Source organism: Cibotium barometz, chromosome 47, assembly GCF_041138505.1.
Source record: "Cibotium barometz isolate CiBa-2024 chromosome 47, ASM4113850v1, whole genome shotgun sequence".
Classification (NCBI taxonomy): domain Eukaryota; kingdom Viridiplantae; phylum Streptophyta; class Polypodiopsida; order Cyatheales; family Cibotiaceae; genus Cibotium; species Cibotium barometz.
In genome coordinates this window covers 17,262,055-17,281,386 of record NC_141092.1, presented here as the reverse complement: position 1 = coordinate 17,281,386, position 19,332 = coordinate 17,262,055, and positions in this window count along the sequence as shown.

Here is a 19,332-nt window from a genome sequence, read left to right as displayed (position 1 = left end):
AATAATTTTAGAGTGTATGAGATGTATAGGTCCCATATGTATGATTTGAGCAAGGATTTGAGCAAGATGTATCGACATGGTAATTTTGTTATAACCATGTTGCAAGTGGATGTTTTGGATAATATTTAAGAAAGTATTGTGGTTGTTTCAATGGATTTAGCATGAGGCTAACGGAGTCACTTTTGTTTGCGTCTCGAAAGCTTATGAGTTATTTGTCGAGATCTCTCCCTATACTTGATCAGAGGCTTTGAGTTTGCACATGGGCTTTTTAGTGGCCAAGAATTTTCATGCCTTGATGTGGGACATTACAGCCAGCAATGAGCAGCAAATCAGCCCCACACTTTCTGGCCAAGGATTTTCATGCCTTGATGTGGGACATTGCAGCCAGCAATGAGCAGCAAATCAGCCCCACACTTTCTGACACATTTTACGAAGGCAACAGCTAGGTCATTTCATCTCTAGCTTGTGGTCGCCATTCAAGCCACTTTTGGGCTGTATTTGGACATGGGCTGGGGTCATTTTGATGTGGCCATTAGTGTTGGTCTTGAGAAGTTGGAATGAAAGTGTATATTTGATAATTTTCAGCCATTTACAGGTCATGAACATCATGGTTGTTTCTCAACCAATTTGTTGTCCACAATTTATGTTGCATGTTGACGCAATGTGCTCTGTATAATCACTGTGATTTGTTAGTAGTAAATGGTTGATGTTGGAGTGGGAGATAGGTATAATCTCAGCTTGGAAATCTCAAGTCATTGTTGTCTTGGACCAGTGTTTGAGCAGTGTTGATACTTAGTGTTTGAGCAGGTGTTGATGCTGAGTGTTGGAGCATTGTGTATGTATTTTTGGTTGCATCTTATATGGGACTTGCATGGTCTCATTGAGTAGAGGACATTGGGGCTATGTATTGTAAATGTTTATGGCCCTTGATGACTCCTAAATGTTTGGCAAGTTGTGCTTATTGATTAGGAGTGATACTTCTTTGGTCATCTGTATATAACATTCTGGATTCAAATGCTTTGAGGATCGTGTTGGTCATGTATGTTATGGTATGCTCCATGGATCGAGTAATCTTTTGGAGTTTTGAGACTTCAATTGGAGCTATAGTCAAAAGTTTTTGTCTTGAGCTTATGCATTGTTTATGCTTAGCATTGTTTGCCAAGCATAAACAATGCATAAGAGTAATAGTAGTTTATGCTTATGCATTGTTTACTCTTAGCATTTGTTTTGCCTAGAGCTTGCTTGAGCTTTTGTTTTGGACATTGGGAAAGTACTTGGTGGATACTTTTGGATCCACTGGGAGAGCTCTAGATTGAGCTAGTTGATTGAGAATATGCATTGAGAGTTTATGCAAGACAAGTCATGGGATTTGACTTGTGGTTCTAAACAACTCATGGTTAGTTGATCTGTTGATATGCATAGAGCTACTCTCTTGCTATGCAATTTGGTATCATGGAGCTAGATACTGTGGGTTGTACTCTCATTCGTGGACATTAGAGCTATGAGTTATACTCTTAGTAGCTTGTTCAAAATATCACAAATGAAGAGCTTACAATGTAGCGACTTTCATAGTTCAAAACAGTTGCATTAGTCACTTTCAAAACCCCCCAATACTTCTAGAGTGACTTAAAATGAATTACATATCTCTTACACAAGGGATTTTAAAATTATTCTATAAAAAAAATTTATTGACAGAAAGGGAATTATATATTTTATCAAAAGTTACAGAAAGGGTTTAAAAAAATGGTCAGTGTAGGTTATATAGGGATTTATAAAATAGGCCATGAACGCAAGTGATATAGGCAATTTTGCTAAGTGACCCCCCCGAGGTAGAACTGCATGAGAAAGTTGATCTTTGAGCTCTTTGAGTCGGTGCATCCTTGATGCCATCAATGTGACTAATCACATCATCACCAAGATTTTGAGTGATGAGGCCCAATGCTTTGTTGTTTTGAAGTGGCTCAACCTCCACTTCTTTATCCTCAATAAGGTGCCAAAGCCCCTTACGCATAAGCAAGTACATGTTCTTGCTTTGCCATATAAAAAAACCATCAGCATTAAATCTTGAGATGACTTCTACATGCTCCATGATTGGAAGGGGATCTTACCTTGAGCCTTGATTTTAGTGCTCAGGCAATGTCTTACCCTTTTACAAGTGATTTGCAAACTACAGATAAACCCAATGCGGTGAAAATTCACTTAAGTTTAAGCAATGAAAGTAATTGAGATGAATTTTGATGCAACAAAAGTTTCCCACAATGGAATAGCACTCTAACTTTTTAATTTTGCTTTTGGTTCAGCTCAATTTCTGGGAATACAATACTAATGATGGTAATTAGTGCTTAATCATGATGATTAGCAGACCAATTTTTTGGAGGCTTCAATTGAGCTTGTGGAAGCTACCATTGAAGGGGATTTTTAGCAAGGCTTATTTCCCTTGGCTAGGAGCAAAGATTTGACTAGGCCAATGAGCTCAAAAAACATGAACAAAGGCGGATTTATGTAGTTAGGTGGAGATTGGTTTTTGGGCTCTCCCGCATTGTATAGTGCATCAATGCTCACAAGATTCAAGCTGTATGATGCTTATACTATGCTCTAAGCTTGGCTAAGAGCATTTTCTGCAATTTGAAGTGTAGAGGCGAAATGGTGCAAAAGACCAGGTTGCAAAAATGTGCGGATTAGAATGAAATGGATGAAACCCTCCTAGCTGTGGTTTAGCCTAGGGTTGAGCAACACTCTCCTAAGAGGACTTGGCTAATGATTGAGAGATTGAGGAGAACAATCTTGAGCAAATTTGGACCACAAGTAGAAGAAGAAGATAAGGATGTGATTAGTGACTAATGAGATGATTTGTGAAGTGATTAGACTAATGTGGGATTAGGAAAGATGGATACTAAGCTATAGGGAGCTTAAACCAAGCTCTGATACCATGATAAAATTCATGGATCAAGCTCCCTAATCAACCACCTAACACTAATGACAACACTAATCTAAGGTGGATAAAAATGAACAATACTCATGGTGATGAGTGTGTGCCAATTAAGTTTAGACTCAAGTTCAGTTAGGTTACAAGATGGAAACTTGTACTCATAGAAAGACTTGAGATGTTGTGCTTGTATTCCAATGCTTCAAATGTCCTCCTTTTAATTGAGGAAAGTACAAGAAAACTATGATAGCTCATGTGGGATAAACTTGGCTAAGTTACTTGGCACTCTAGCATCACTCATTTCCACAAAGGAAACCCTACCCTAACGTGTCATGGGAAGTTGCCTATTTGCCAAGCTCGAGCTAGGCTCAAGAACTCCCCTCACCGTCCTCCTACACTCGTTGTCACACCAAGCAGTTGCTCTAATCCAACGGGTGATGCAAGCTCTCTCGTGAAGATTGTGTGAGATCTCCACAAAAGAGGATCACATTGGTTAGCCTAATCACTCAAGAAAGAAAGAGAGAGGAAGCAAGAGGGAACAAGTGGTTAGCACTAATCACCCCCAAACTCTAACCCTAAGCACACCACACATGCTAGATTAGAGTGGCTAGAGAGAGGGAGAGAGAGAACACTCCACTTCTATTGCACAAATGGGAGAATGAGTTACAAACAAGAGAAATTCGCTTTTATAGTTCTAAGCCTTTTCCCACTAGGCTGCCCAGGAGTAAGTGACAAAGAGGGCGCCCAAAACATAGTTACAAGGCTTTGGCCAACTAACCAAGTTTCTCTTGTCTATCCTTCAATGCTCAATACTTGGGAGTGTCTTTAGGGTGTTTCCCTCATCAAATGACGGGATTTACAATATATAGTGCCGGCGCCCATTACATAAGTGTGCATACATAGTTGTCATAGAAATGTGTTAACCAACATGTGGTTAACAACTTAATTGCCTTCAATTAATGCTAGATATGATTCCATCTTAATTGTGGTAGATTGATTGACTCAAGTCACTCATCTGGTTTGCGTGAAGAAGACTCATGTAACACTTTGATGTTGCTAAAGTCTTTTTGTAGGAAATATTTAGACTCCATGGATTACCCCTAGAAAGATTATCAGTGATCGAGATACAAAGCCTTTTTTGTAAGAAATATTTAGACTCCATGGATTACCCCTAGAAGGATTGCATTGATAGAGATGTAAATTTCACATCCCATTTTTAGATGCATTCTTCAAGGCTGTGAACCTTTCTAGATCTGAGTATTGCCTATCACCCGATGCTGATGGCCAGACTAAGAGAGTGAACCAAGTGATAAAAGATCTCCTTTAAGCATTTTATGGACAAGAACCCAAAAGATGGATGAACTATCATCATTTGGTAAAGTTTGCTTATTATAATGCATCTCATCAAAGCATGGGAATGAGTCCATTTAGGGCACTTTATAGACCACTTTGCTTATAACGCAGTTCATTTAAGGCACTTTACAAAGACAAGATTGTGTAACACCCCTGAATTAGTTCGACCCACTGATCCAAGTGAAAGTGTCGAAGAAAATGATGAATGAAATAGATTCTGAGATGGAGTCAATATAAAGAAAGATATCAGAGCTTCTCAAAACACATAAAAGTAATAATTGATCTAAAGTATACTTCTAGAGAATTTGAAGGTGATATGCTATTTCTTTGTATGCAACACAAAAGAATCAAGAAAGAACTATAGCTTAGTTGTGTGTGAAATTTCGGGCATAATCTTGTGTTGATAACTCTCTTTTTCTCTCCCAAGGCATGGAGAAAAGCTCTCAACATATAGTTTGCTGGCTTTTACCCATAAAATTACACTACAAAGAGGGCTATTTATTAGTGCATTCTCTAGGAGGAAGCAAGCTTTGGAAGGTGTGCAAAGAAGAGGTAACATTTTCAATTTTTAGATTTTAAGAGAACTGCATAATTTTCAACTTTGCTTCAAGAAAAGCTTCAATTTTCAAATCCATGGGTATTTTGAGAATCTAGGGAGTCTTGGTCTTGTAATTTCTTGCAAACTGGAAGAAGCCAGAAGGCAGTTTGATGTGTGTTACAAGAAAGGGTGACTATAGTTGTTGAGTTGGAGAGGGATTGAGAAGGATGCACTAAACAGTAAGCCAAAGCAGTAGAGAACATGACTCTCAAGAAGCAAAGAAAGGTGGCAAAATAATAAGGTTGTCCTACTTTACAACCCTAAGCATAAAAAACATAGAATGATCGTGTGTAGTGAGATAGATGTTTCAGCGTAGACTGTCTTGACATGTAGACATATAAGAAGATCATGTGCTTACACATCATGTAGAGTTTATGGGTGTTGGAATTAGGGTTGCAGGAATGCACACACAACTTCAAGAAGATGAGGAAGCTTGAGCACAACACAGTAGTGTATTATGAGTGCCAAAAATGAAAGATAACAAGCCCTAGAAGATAATGGGCGTATATACAATGCACGGGGGAAAAAACCTCCTAGTGAGGGAAAAAGTGCCCCGGCGGTCCTAAGTGTGTTCACACACATCACTACTATAATATGGTAACAAATCCCCCCTGGAGTGATGCGGTGAACAAGAGCTAGCACTCATGTATAGGGAAGTGTCTAGCTATGTGGACGAATCCACAAAAGGGAGTAAGCCCAAAGCTTTGCGAAAAGCTTCGAACTTCTCACGAGGCAGAGCCTTTGTGAAAAGGTCTGCAAGGTTATCCTGTGTTGGCACATAAGCCAAACTGATCTCTCCTGCAGAGAGTCTCTCCCTGACATAATGGTAGTGCACCTCAATGTGCTTCGTACGAGCATGGAACACTGGGTTCCGCGCAACTGCCAATGCGCTCTGACTGTCAGTGAAGATGGTGGTGGCAGATGGCTGCCCAACACCCAAATCAGCCATAAGGCGTCTGAGCCACACACACTCAACCGTAGCTGTGAAAGCTGCCCTGTACTCAGCTTCACAACTAGAAGTGGCCACAGTAGGCTGCTTCTTGCTCAACCATGATATGCATGAGCTTCCAAGCATGAAGCAAAAACCAGTCGTGGACACGCGTGTGTCATAACAACCAGCCCAGTCAGAATCTGAAAAAACATGTAAATCTGGCGGCAATGATCCCCCCTTGGGATAAAACAACCCAAGATGCCGAGTACCACTCAAATAGCGAAAGATACGCTTCACTGCCTGCCAATGCTTAATGCCTGGGCTATGCATAAATCTGCTCACCTGTGAGACTGCAAACTGAATGTCTGGCCTTGTAATGCATACATAAATGAGGCAACCAACAGCTGTCTGATAAAGTGTGACATCAAAGTGATCTCCAGCATCATGAAGACTCAACTTCAAACCTGTCTCCATTGGAGTAGCAATAGGCTTGCAGTCTTCAAGGCCAAATCTCCGCAATAATGTTTCAATATACTTTGTCTGACACAAAGCAATACCTCCATCACACTGCTTAAATTGTATCCCCAAATAATGATGCAAATGCCCCAAATCTGACATCTCAAAAGAGGCATTCAAATCAGCCTTAAAATCAGCAATATGACTCTCATTTGGTCCTGTGAGCAGCATGTCATCGACATAGAGAGCAATGATTAGATGTACACCATCCACACGTTTAACATACAAAGTGCTTTCTGTTGGACTATTCTGAAACCCATGTGCAGTCAAATATGCATGTATTTTTTCATACCAAGCTCGTGGAGCTTGCTTTAAACCATATAAAGCCTTTTTTAACCTGCACACTTTGTTTTCCTGCCCTCTTTGAACAAAACCACGAGGCTGCGATACATACACCTCCTCATGCAAATCTCCATTTAAGAACGCAGTCTTTATGTCCAGCTGATGTACATTCCAACCATTATGAGCTGCTAATGCACAGATGCTACGAACAGTGGTCATACGACATGTGGGAGCAAAAGTCTCATCAAAATCAATGCCCTTCTCTTGAGCATAACCTTTTGCAACAAGCCTAGCCTTATGGCGATCCACTGTGCCATCAGGCTTACGCTTCAATTTGTATACCCACTTAGTGCCAATGGCCTTCTTGCCAGGGGGCAAGTCACATAAAGACCATGTACTATTCTTCATAATAGCATCGTATTCTGCTTGCATAGCAGCCATCCAATTTTCTGAACTTTGTGCCTCATCAAATGAAACAGGCTCATTTTCATCGCACATACTAGAAACAGCCAATGCATAACAATCTGACGCATAAGAGGCACCATGAGAGCCAGAACGAGTGCGACTAGACAAAGGGGCATCCAACTTGCTGTCACGCAAAGTCTGCACCAGCCATCTAGGCATATTCCTAGAGCCCTCAATCTCTTGTCTCTCATCCTCAAGTGCATCATGCACATCTGCATCAGATATAGGCTGATCTGTGCCATCATTTAAAACCTGCATAGGCTGAAAAACTGCCTCATGAGGTATTGCACTTGACTATGCACCACTGAAAAGAGGCAACAATGTATCATAGACATCACGTGAGCTGATATCTGTCTCCTTAGTACATGAAACCAAGGGCTGAACTGCATCTTCCACAAATACAACATCACGGCTAACCAAAATGCGCTTTGTCTGTGGATGATACAAACGATAGCCTTTGCTCTCAGCACTATATCCAACAAAAATACATTTGACAGCTTTGTCATCCAATTTTCTGCGATGTTGCACAGGCACTAATGCATATGCCAGGCAACCAAAAACACGTAAATGGCCAACAGATGGCTTGCGGCTATGCCAAGCCTCATATGGAGTGACAACCTGTAATGCTTTGGTGGGACACCTGTTTAGTACATAAGTGGCACACATGACAGCCTCAAGCCAAAAACCATGTGGTAGACTTTGACTCTTAACCATACATCTTGCCATTTCCATGAGAGACCTGTTTTTTCTCTCAGCCACACCATTTTGCTGTGGTGTATACGGCACTGTACATTGGTGTTTTATCCCACGCTCAGCCAGAAATGCATTAAATTCTGAAGACATATACTCCCCCCCTCGATCTGAACGGAGAGTGCCCATCTTACTTTCTGACACATTTTCAGCCATAACCAAAAACTGTTTGAAGCACAAAAACACTTCGGACTTTGCCTTCAAAGGATATACCCATGCATGCCTGGTAAAATCATCAATGAAAGTCACGAAGTAAAGGTAGTTTCCAAATGATGGAGTTTGCATGGGACCACAAACATCACTGTGAACAAGCTGCAATCTGCGTTCAGCTCTCACTGATCCATCTTTGGGAAAGGAAGCACGCTGCATTTTACCCAATATGCAGCCCTCACAAACATGCTTGACAGGTGCCTCAAGCTTAGGCAAAGAAGACACCATTTCAGATTTCTGCAGGCGCAGCAAACTTGCAAAATTCAGATGACCAAAACGTGCATGCCACAGTTTTGCATTTGAAATAGCCTGCGTATCCATAATAGCACATGCTGAATCCTCTACACATTTGCCATCCATATTGAGCTTATACAGCCCTCGACATAGTGAACCAGATGCTACAATGATGTCACCACAAGAGAGATCATGAACAGTACATCTGTCATCCACAAATTTTACAACCAAACCTGTTTTGGCAAATGCGGAGACTGACAGCAGATTCTTTTTGATCCCTGGCACATACAATGCATCAAAAAGTGTAAAGGTGTTGCAATTTGCAACATTCAGCACAATCTGTCCAACTCCTTTAACGGGATAAGAGGAGTTATTGGCACAAGTGACAGTATTCCCTGTGGGAGCAGACTCAAGGAAAGTGAATAAACTGCGCTGCGAGGTGATATGCTTAGTGGCACCACTGTCAAAGTACCATACATCTGAATCTACTGCAGACATACATGTGTCATGCAAAGATGGGTCATAACTGCACTGCGCATTGAATGCCCATTCTGTATCGTGCACAACATTAGCAGATTCATTGTTAGAAGGAGAGGCATCTGCAACAGCCATACCAGCCTCTTTCTTCTTAGCCTCTTTCGCAGCCAGCTTAGGACACGCTTTGATGACATGATCATTTCCCTTACAGTACTTGCAAAATGTCTTCTGTTTGTCAACCTTCTTCTCATCTTTGTCTTCCTTCTTTGGTTGCGCAGCATTTGCAGATTTCTGCTTACTAGAAGAAAAGCCAGCTTTACCTTTCCCGCTTCTCTGACTAGCAACGAAAGCTTGATCTGCGACACGCATAATATTCCTGTTTTGCCTTGACTGGTCTTCTTGCAGCAAAACAGAAACTAACTCCTCAAATGATAAGGCATTGGGATTGCCTTTCATCATCAAGCGAAGAGTGGAAGCAAAACCCTGATAAGAATCTGGTAGACCATTCAAAACAGTCTGCACAAGTGAACTGTCTGACAGGATTTCATCTGCAAAAATGAGCTGCTCTTTGAAATCCTTGATCTTTGTCAAAAAGCTATCCATAGAATCACCTTCGTTCATATGCTCACTCTCCAACTGTTTTCGGAGGTAAGCAACACGAGCCTCATTTCTTGCCTGATACAATGTGGTAAGTACATCCCAAGCATCCTTAGAAGTCCTGCAGGAGCGAATATGTGGGATAATGGTACGTTTGACAGACAGCGCAATCAAGGCATGAGCCTGCGCATCTCTACCATCCCAACGAATCTGCTCTGCTGAAAGTGGTGGTTCTCGAACAGCTGCTACAGCACTTGTGCCTGCACCATCATCAACAGTACCTGTTTCTGATGTGTTTGCAGCATTCCCAGCCACAATAGGACGTGCATCAATACCCTGCACAATGTTCCATAACCCCTTTGCTACCAATACATGTCGCATCATATATGCCCACAATGGATAGTTGGTGCCATCCAACTTATCCTCAGCAGCCAACATGCGGAATACATCATTGTTGTCAGCCATGGCCAATGACTGTACTACTAGATGTAAATGCTGTCTGTAAGAGGTAAACCTGTATAAAATCGACCTGTGCTATGTAGCACAGCCCAAAACAGACGAATGGGCACCTGTCCCGCAGATTTTAATCTTGACAGAAAATCTGCACAGTAGGACGATTTTGCCTGCGCAGTACTTGGAATGCAAAAACGGAGGGCGAAATGACTTCAGATCAAAATTCTGAAACGACCAAGTCCTACGGGCTTTCCCACGGCATATACTAACCTGCAGACGCTCGTGAAACCTCGTCGCAATCGGAGGAGATGAAGTGGCAGGTGCCGGTGATGCTGCCCGGGAGGAGGAAGCCTGCTCTGATACCAATTGTTGGAATTAGGGTTGCAGGAATGCACACACAACTTCAAGAAGATGAGGAAGCTTGAGCACAACACAGTAGTGTATTATGAGTGCCAAAAATGAAAGATAACAAGCCCTAGAAGATAATGGGCGTATATACAATGCACGGGGGAAAAAACCTCCTAGTGAGGGAAAAAGTGCCCCGGCGGTCCTAAGTGTGTTCACACACATCACTACTATAATATGGTAACAATGGGTACAAAGATGAAGATGATGGTCACCTGCCTACACATCACTTGTGCTTGCAATTTGTGGGGGAGATTGAGATGGAACTGTACCTATAGTTCCATTGACCAAATATAAAGATATGGCCATGCTACCTCTAGCAAACTTACCAATAGATGCACACAACCGATTACATATAGAAGAAGAAGATTGTGTGCCCATGCTAGAGTTGGGGTGAAGAATATAACAAATGTGATGTTGCCTTCCTACTACATGGGACTCGTATAGCAAGAATGTAAAGAGCATTGAATTGACATCTCCTACAAAGTTGAAGTAGATGAAAACATGAATGGGTTTTTATCTCCCCTTTCAATAGGATTGAACTCCTTTAATTATGAACACTCTCTTGAGTCAATTAATATGCAAGTTGAATCCGTCCATTAGCTTTGCTTACACAAACCAGCTCCACCATATCATATTTCTATGAAGCATAACAAGCAATTCATATTCCTTCTATAGTGAACTGTTCTACGCAGTCTGAAAAAGCAAGGTAGTTTGTACTCCTTTTGTAGCGAACCCTTCTACATATTCTATCTCAAAGTTAAACATCTAATGCATATGAACTCAAAAATGATTCCAAATTTTCTTTTTGAAGTACTCAAAATTTCTTTCATTTGTGAAAGTTATAGCAAAAATAGTGAAGTGAGGTGCCCAAAAATAGCAATTTTGGGAAGCCTTTCCACATCAATTATGAATGCCGACTTTTACCTCTAAATCTTAAGCTTACTAACAATCCAAGCTGCTGAATAAAGACATTTATTAGCACTTCAAATTGTACTTAACAATTTGAAAACACCTCTTTTGGTGGTTCTCAATTACATGACCCAAAAAGTTACATTTTAAGATATCTTCGACCCTCTCCACATAATGTTTGACTCAGAGCTCAATATATCATGCATATAAACTCAAAAAGTGGCATCCATAGTCTCATTGGAAATCTCTCAACAAAGAGTATATAACTTTCCTTTTTGAATCACCTTAAAATTATTCATTGTTTTAGAGATATAATCAAGACTATAAAGTTGGGTGTACCAAAAAATAAACACGTGAAATAGTAACTTTGCCTTTCCACATGTGAAGAAGATTACTCACAATATCATACCTCCTTATTGAGAAAGATCTTGGTTTTTTTAATTTAGGCTTTGAAGTAATTTCAAATCCCCCACACCAATTTGTAAGAAGTCTGCTTCAACTCGGTGGTGGTGAAGAACCCAAAATTGATGACTCTGAGTTAAAGCTCCTCTCCTTCTCCCTTAAATTTGATGAGGTCCTAGCAATGGAACCTAAATTTGTACACTCTCACTAATCTAAATGCTAGGGCTCTTCATTTGTGACCTTTTTGAGTGCACAATTGTTGAAGCATAATGAGAAGTGAGGAACAAGACTCAATTAGACACATGCTAGAAGAGGGAATGAGTAGATAATAAGAGAGAAAATATTGACATAAGCATGGATTACATCATACACCTAGACAATCTTACTAAATTAGAACATCACCAAGACCTAAGGAAACTATAATTGCATTAATAACACACATTAAGTAGGAAAGTAATAAGGCACAAGAGTGAGGGTAGCTCTAACATCTAGGAAACTCTATGGTTAAATATGCTAATATGCTACTATATGTCTTATGAAAGTGAGCAAGAGGGATCCTTATATAGGATATTTCTCACTCTCTTCTCAATAATTTCATTAAGAGATAGGAAAAGAATTTTACCTTTGGATTTCCAAAGCACGGATCTCAGTATCACATGTCCTTGGCTAGTTTTGACATGTATCTTCTTGATTTCTTAATTCAAATAGTTGTTGACTTGGAAGATAGGCTCAACCCCACCGTAAGCCCACACAAAGGCCCCTCAAGTACACACAGAAAAAATATCCTTAGTTCCAAATAGGAATTTTTAAAGGATTCTTCTCTATTATGCATACTTCCACATTCCTCCACATGTTTCCTACATGCATCCACAAGCTTGGCATGTGTTATCATGTGTTATACATATTATTTTACAAGAATTCTCATGCCATGTTGGCATGTGTTATATGTATTATTTTACTAGAATTGTGTGTATGGTGGTGGTAGATCATCACTTAAGGGGGGGAGTGTTGAAATATCAAGTGTAGTTCATCACTTAAAGTGGAGTGTTAAAATATCAAGTGGGATAAATGTTTGGAGCAAGGGGTAGTGGTATGTGACCCCTCAAACATTTATAATAGTTGCATAAGTCATATACTATGGTTCAAATGGTCAAAGGGAGCCCAAAGGATTGCTTCACTTTTGTCATTACCATTGCCATTAGTGTTAATCTCTTTCTTGCTTTCTAGCATCTCTTTATTACTTTTTAGCATGCTAAGATGATGATTTTAATTCATTTCACACACCCTTATCAACTCTAGATGCAAATCCCAAGTGAACTGGAGTTCAAGACCATTGCTATAAGTTGTCTTTAAATTTGGTATTGGTATGTGTCACTAACCTCTCTATAAATTTGGATATGTGGACTACAAGGTTTTTGGGACCTGGAAATAAAGGTTTCTGTCGTAGAAGACTTGAGCTTCTAACATCTTTACCAGAATGGGTAAACTTATGTAGCATGGGACTCTTGCTTGGCCGATTTCTACTCATGGTAGGCTTCTAGCTGACTGGAGGTTGCCAGAGCTTTGTGTGGGCATCATACCTACCTTGGCCACGGTCCTCTTAGGTACCTACTCCTTTTTGTGACCTTCTTGAAGACTTGTTGAGGTTAATGTTTGGCGGGTGGTCTTAGGATTTTCCAATAAGGTTTTGGATCTCCACAATGATTTAAGGGGGTGGTCAATATATGACAAGAAGAAAGAAATGTCGAGTGTTAGGGGTTACCTAAGCTTTGTGTGGGCATCATACCTACCTTGGCCAGGGTCCTCTTAGGTGTCTACTCCTTTTGGTGACCTTCTTGAGGACTTGTTGAGGTTGACGTTTGGTAGGTGGTCTTAGGATTTTCCAATAAGGTTTTGGATCTCCATAATGATTTAAGGGGGTGGTTGACATGATACGACGAGAGGAGTGTTGAGTGTTAGGGGTTACCTGAGGTGATGGCTTAAACAAGATAGGATTTTGAAAGGTTCAGGTTTCCCTTGTCCAAGAGTATGATAACCATTCCATGGGGAAGCTCATGTTGTAGTTTTTTTTCCAATCAACTACACAATGCTCATCGAAGCGGGTGATGATTCTCCTACCACCATTGGAGTGATTATCACTCTATTGGAAAATCCTTGAAGGCATGTTTGGCTCCACACTTTTCCTTTGTAAGGAATGAAGAAACATGCTCAATTCCACACTTGTAACATGTGCCTTTGTAAGGAATAAAGGCACAGGTTTGATTCCTAACTTGTAACATGTCTTTGTAATAAGGAATGAAAGTTCACGTGTCGCCCTTGGGGTTGTGGCCTATTCTATTGAGCAAGTTTTTTGCCAACTCATCCATGCTCATGTCCTCAACTAAGAATCTTGTCGATGTTGGTTGGGCTCCTTTAGCTACATAGGCTTTGGATGATGTGTCCCCAGTATCTTGGTTTGGATGGATGACTTTATGTACCTCTATCTTGCATATTGTTTATTGCCTCAAGAAAACACTCATCACAAAGATGTAGTGTCTAGACTGTTGAAAATGTGGTGCCTAGATGCACAAGGAGTATGTATCAAGGGGGGGGGGGGTGAATGTGTGTGAACAACCGATATTTGAGATATTGTGGAGTTGAGGTGGCATCACTAGTGTGCACTTTTGATTTGTAACCCTTTGGCTATATTAGAGTCACTTTGGAATGAAGAAGATATCTCTTTTTTGGTCCGCCAAGCCGTGATCACCTCATTACATACTTGTAGTATCCTTAGTGTACTAATCACCTCTCCCTCATGCCCTAAACCATGGCTATCCTCATATTCCATCCACCATAGCCTTCTCTTTGCACTTGCATTCATCTCCAAAACCCTAATCTCAAGTTGGTATCAAAGCTAAAAAGGTCCTAGGACCTCACCATATCTCCTTCTCTGAAGCCATATCCTAATCCATCACTAATCCACTCTTAATCAAAATCTTATCTCCTCTCTAAGCTCCCATACAGCTCCACCTCTCATTGGTCTTTTGGTTCATACAGGAGCTATAGGCAACCATTTTCGGTGAAATCTAGCTCATTCTCTTCCACACTAAAGGGCACAAATTTGCCTTAAGCTCTAGGCCAGTATTGTGAATCTCACCCGCCGTCGGCGTATTCAACTGAACAATCCGTCACTGCCTCGTCTACACTAGTTCGTCTCTTGCGGGTTGTATAAGGCACGTGGATCTAATTCCTCCTACACGGAGGGTCGCCCTGAAGTCTCCTGCAGTGCAGTTTTCTGCAAAACAGGCATACGTATTCTATTGTGGTCCATGCTACATAGCACGAGTTGTTTTCTGTTCAGTCTTTGCTTTCATTACAGGTAGCTTTTGCATCAGTTTCAGTCAGTGGCCATGGCTGATAACAGCAATGACGTATTTCGTATGTTGTTTGCTGATGATGGAGAAAGCAACTACCCACTTTGGGCATACATGATGCAGCATGTTTTGGTTGCAAAAGGAGTGTGGAACATTGTGCAGGGTATGGATGTATGTCCAGGTTTGGTGGATGTAGGATCTGTTGAGGATGTTGTAGGTTCTAGCAGCTCTACTATTGCTGTTGTTTTACCCACTGCTGAACAAGCTCGTTGGGATGGTAAAGATGCGCAGGCTCATGCCTTGATTGTACTTTCTGTCAAACGTAACATCACCCCACATATTTGTTCAGCTAAAACAGCAAAACAGGCTTGGGATATTCTAGCTGGTTTGTATGCAAGTCGTAACGAGGCAAAAATCTCTTATCTACGTAAAGAGCTAGAATCGAAGATTATGCAGGAAGACGATGACATGAATGTTTTTCTAGCTGAGATTAAAGATCTCAAGGAACAGTTGATTTTTGCAGGTGAGATTATTCCTGATCATTCTCTTGTGCAGATTGTTCTTGATGCTTTACCTGAGTCATATCAGACTTTTACTTCCACGTGGAGACTTGTTACTGAGGACAGACCTGATGTTGTCAAGTATGATACTTTAGTCAACAAGCTCTTGCAAGAAGCGCAGTCTAGGCAAAACAGGGCTAGGCAGTGTGCAGTTGATCAGGCATTTGTTGCTGCCTAGCAGAGAAGAAGTGGTAAGGCAGCCCCTTCCACTATTTCTTCTCCTATTAGTAGGTCTGCAACTTCTTCTCCTTCCACAAGTAGCAACAATAAATCTGAGAAGGCTCTTGATAAAGGCAAGAAAAAAATGAGGTGCAACTATTGTAAGGCAATTGATCATGTCATTAAGAATTGCCCTAAGCTAAAGGCTAAAGAGCCAAAGAAGAAAGAGTCAAATGCAGCCACAATAGCAGATGCTTCTACAAATGCAGATTCTGCAAATGTTGTACAGGATACAGAATGGGCGTTTAGCGTGTATTGCCAGTATGACCCATCTGGACATGATGCATGTTTGGTAGTTTCTGTTGACTCTGATGTTTGGTATTTTGACAGTGGTGCTACTACAAAGCACATTACCTCGCATCGTGATATGTTCACTTGTCTTGAGGCTGTCCCTAATGGGAATACTGTCACATATGCCAATAATGCTTCTTACCCAGTGAAGGGCATTGGTAAAATTATGCTTACTACTGAAATGACAGCGCTTTCACACTTTCAGATGCTTTGTATGTGCCAGGGATAAAGAAGAATCTATTGTCTGTCTCTGCGCTTGCTAGACTTGGACTTGTAGTCAAATTTGTGGATGACAGATGTATTGTTCATGATTTGACTTCTGGTGATACGATTATTGTATCTGGCACCTTGTTTCGTGGGCTGTATAGGCTCAATTCTTATGACAAGTGTGTGGAAGATTCAGCAAATGCAGTTTTTGATGAAAAGGCAGTTTCAGATGCAAAACTATGGCATGCTCGTTTTGGTCATCAGAACTTTGCTAGTTTGTTGCGTTTGCAGAAATTTGATATGGTTGCTTCATTGCCCCCTCTTGAGGCACCATTGAAACATGTTTGTGAAGGCTGTATTTTGGGCAAAATGCAGTGTTCTGCGTTTCTAAAGGATGGTTCTGTGCGGGCCACTCGCAAAATTGCAACTTGTACATAGTGATGTATGTGGGCCTATGCAAACTTCGTCATTTGGTAAACACTTGTACTTCGTGACTTTCATTGATGATTACTCAAGGCATGCATGGGTATATCCACTGAAGGCAAAGTCCGAAGTGTTTTTGTGCTTCAAACAGTTTATGCTTATGGTTGAAAATGTATCCAATTGTACTGTGGGCACCCTCCGTTCTGATTGAGGGGGGGAGTACATGTCTAAAGAGTTTGATGCATTTCTGGCTAGTCGTGGGATAAAACACCAATGTACAGTGCCGTATACCCCTCAGCAAAATGGTATTGCTGAGAGAAAAAACAGGTCACTTATGGAGATGGCACGATGTATGGTCAAGAGCCAAGCTTTGCCACATGCGTTTTGGCTTGAGGCTGTCATGTGTGCTGCATATGTACCCAACAGGTGTCCCACTAAGGCCTTACAGTCTATTACTCCATTCGAAGCTTGGCATGGCAGGAAGCCTTCTATTGGTCACTTGCGTGTCTTTGGTTGCTTGGCCTATGCTTTAGTGCCTGTGCAACAACGTAAAAAATTGGATGATAAGGTGTCAAATGCATTTTTGTTGGTTACAGTGCTGAGAGCAAGGGTTACAGATTGTATCATCCGCAGTCAAAGCGTATCTTGATTAGTCGAGATGTTGTTTTTGTGGAAGATGCTGTACAGCCTTTGTTATCATGTACCAAAGAGACAGGTATGAGCTCACGGGATGTATTTGATATGCTGTTGCCTCTCTTTACAGGTGGGAATTCAAATGTAAGTCCTAATGAGGCAAATATTCAGCCTATGCAGATTTCAAACGACATCATAGATCAGCCTATTTCTGATGCAAATTTACAGGATGTAATTCATGAGGATAGGGCTTAAAATGAGCAGGCTAGAGGTATTCCTGAATGGCTGGTGCAAACCTTGTGTGATAGTAAAATCGATGCACCTATGACTAGTCGTACTCATTCTGGTTTTCAGCATGCCTCTTATGCATCAGATTGTTATGCTTTGGCTGTGTCTAGTATGTGTGAAGAGGAAGAACCTCTTTCATTTGATGAGGCACAAAAATCAGAAAATTGGTTGGCTGCAATGCAAAGGGAATATGATGCTATAATGAAGAATGGTACATGGTCTTTGTGTGATTTGCCTATTGGTAAAAAGGCCATTGGATGTAAGTGGGTTTTTAGGTTGAAACGAAAGCCAGATGGCAGTGTTGATCGCTATAAAGCTAGACTTGTTGCAAAGGGTTATGCTCAAGAAAAGGGCATTGATTTTGATGAGACCGTTGCTCCCACTTGTCGTATGACTACCATTCATAGCATTTGTGCATTGGCAGCTCATAATGGTTAGAATGTACATCAGTTGGACATAAAGACTGCGTTCTTGAATGGAGATTTGCATGAGGAGGTGTATGTATCGCAGCCTCGTGGTTTTGTTCAAAGAGGGCAAGAAAACAAAGTGTGCAGGTTGAAAAAGGCTTTATATGGTTTAAAGCAAGCTCCACGAGCTTGGTATGAAAAGATACATGCATATTTGACTGCACATGGTTTTCAGAATAGTCCAACAGAAAGCACTTTGTACGCTAAACGTGTGGATGATGTACATCTAATCATTGCTCTCTATGTCGATGACATGCTGCTCACAAGACCAAATGAGAGTCATATTGCTGATTTTAAGGCTGATTTGAATGTCTCATCATTCTAGGGCTAACTTATCTTTTGTACATTGACACAATCTAATACACTTTGTGTTGTGTGCATTCTTGCTTCTTCTTCTCCAAGCTTTGTGTGCTTCCCTACAACCCTAATTCCAACATCTAATAACTCTACTCTAACCTTCAATGATGTACAAGCCTTATTGCTTGAACATGAGCAAAAGATGAAAAGGAAAATGGAGCATCCTCATCAAAGGACTTGTCACTTTATGCTGGTAAAAGGGAATTGAAGCCAAGATGCAATCATTGTGGCAAGTTAGGCCACACATTCAACACATGCAAATTCAAAGATAAACCAAAGCTTGAATGTACGGTATGTGGGAAACTTAGACACACAGAAAGCAACTGCTGGTCAAAGAATCAACCTCAAAACAAGCGAATGTGATGGAGGCCTCCTTTCCAAAGGAGGATATTGAAGTACTTTTTTGAAGCTATGAAGTTTTCACCTACCCCTTGTATCTTGTTGTATTGTTTCTACCCGTTGGCAAACTGATGATGTAGCCATGGTAGAATGATGTAAAGGCCAAGATGCCTAGTTCATGTGTAAGGCCAAGATGCCTAGTTGTATGTTAGGTCAAGATGCCTATGATGTGTACCACACCTAGATGTGTCCTAGATGGCACCAAGGGGGGGTACTGAAAATGTGGTGCCTAGATGCACAAGGAGTATGTATCAAGGGGGGGGGGGTGAATGTGTGTGGACAACCTCTAGTAGAGAGGAGATATTTGAGATATTGTGGAGTTGAGGTGGCATCACTAGTGTCCACTTGATTTGTAACCCTTTGGCTATATTAGAGCCACTTTGGAATGAAGAAGATATCTCTTTTTTGGTCCACCAAGTCGTGATCACCTCATTACATACTTGTAGTATCATTAGTGTACTAATCACCTCTCCCTCATGCCCTAAACCATGGCTATCCTCATATTCCATCCACCATAGCCTTCTCTTTACACTTGCATTCATCTCCAAACCCTAATCTCAAGTTTAGACCTACAAAGATGGTCATAAAGCCTCTTGCTCTTGTGAGACCAATAATTGAGTGATA